Source organism: Sarcophilus harrisii, chromosome 1, assembly GCF_902635505.1.
Source record: "Sarcophilus harrisii chromosome 1, mSarHar1.11, whole genome shotgun sequence".
NCBI classification, from domain to species: Eukaryota; Metazoa; Chordata; class Mammalia; order Dasyuromorphia; family Dasyuridae; genus Sarcophilus; species Sarcophilus harrisii.
This window is the reverse complement of record NC_045426.1, coordinates 44,976,924-44,977,774: the sequence shown is the minus strand read 5'-3', so window position 1 is coordinate 44,977,774 and position 851 is coordinate 44,976,924. Positions and strand designations below refer to the sequence as shown.

Genomic DNA, 851 nt, shown 5'->3' with positions numbered 1-851 from the left:
ACAATCAAACATTTGAACACTGTATTACCCTTTTCTAAAAATTTTAAGTAGGGCAAATTGCAAAATATTGTCCCTGACCCCAAAGAGTTAGCAAATTTATAAAAAACATATAGAGAAAATATAGAGCCAAAAATTATCCCGTTGTTAAGTGGCATTGTCAAATACAGAAACGTATTTGGGGATACATAAAGCAGGGGTTCAGGAGGCACTTGGTCATGAATTGTAATAACAGGAACATCTAAAGCTAGATGTTTTTTTTTATTTTAAAAAATTGAATACTTCACAAATTTGCATGTCATACTTGCAGAGGGGCTATGCTAATCTTCTCTGTTCACTCCAATTTTAGTCTATGTGCTACTGAAGCAAGCACTAAAGCTAGATATTCTGAGGCTTCAACAAATACCAGAAAATATGTCCCATTATAAAAAGCAGGAAAATCACCCTCAAATCAATATTCTAAGATAAAACTATGTGGGGACAGAGTGAAAAGAAAGACAAGATTCTCTCTCCACAACCAACCACCATGGAAGAAAAGGGAAAGAGAGAGAACTTGAGGGAGAAGATAACTAATATTAAGAAGTCCTCCCTACCAGAGTTAGAAATCATAGTGGAGTCAGGTCATTGAAGAGTTTATATGAGGTGTAGCAACCAGTACTATGGTAAAGAGGAGATTGTGTCCTCTACTATTACAATATTTTCCTATTTTAACCAATTATTCTTGCTAAATGAAAGCTAGGCTCAACTATTTGTACCTGCTGTACAAATGCAAAAATTGTTAATGCACTCTACTTTTTGATATTCTGGGACAAAACCTCAGTTGCCCCACTATGTTAAAGCTCTGAATTACAATT

At 34.8% G+C, this 851-nt stretch overlaps 1 non-coding gene across 1 annotated transcript; it reads right to left on the bottom strand.

Moving 5' to 3' along the window:
• Window positions 1–264: 264 nt before the first annotated feature.
• Window positions 265–370, bottom strand: LOC111719440. Its single transcript, XR_002769584.1, has one exon. It is a non-coding gene; the product is annotated as a U6 spliceosomal RNA (small nuclear RNA).
• Window positions 371–851: the final 481 nt, after the last annotated feature.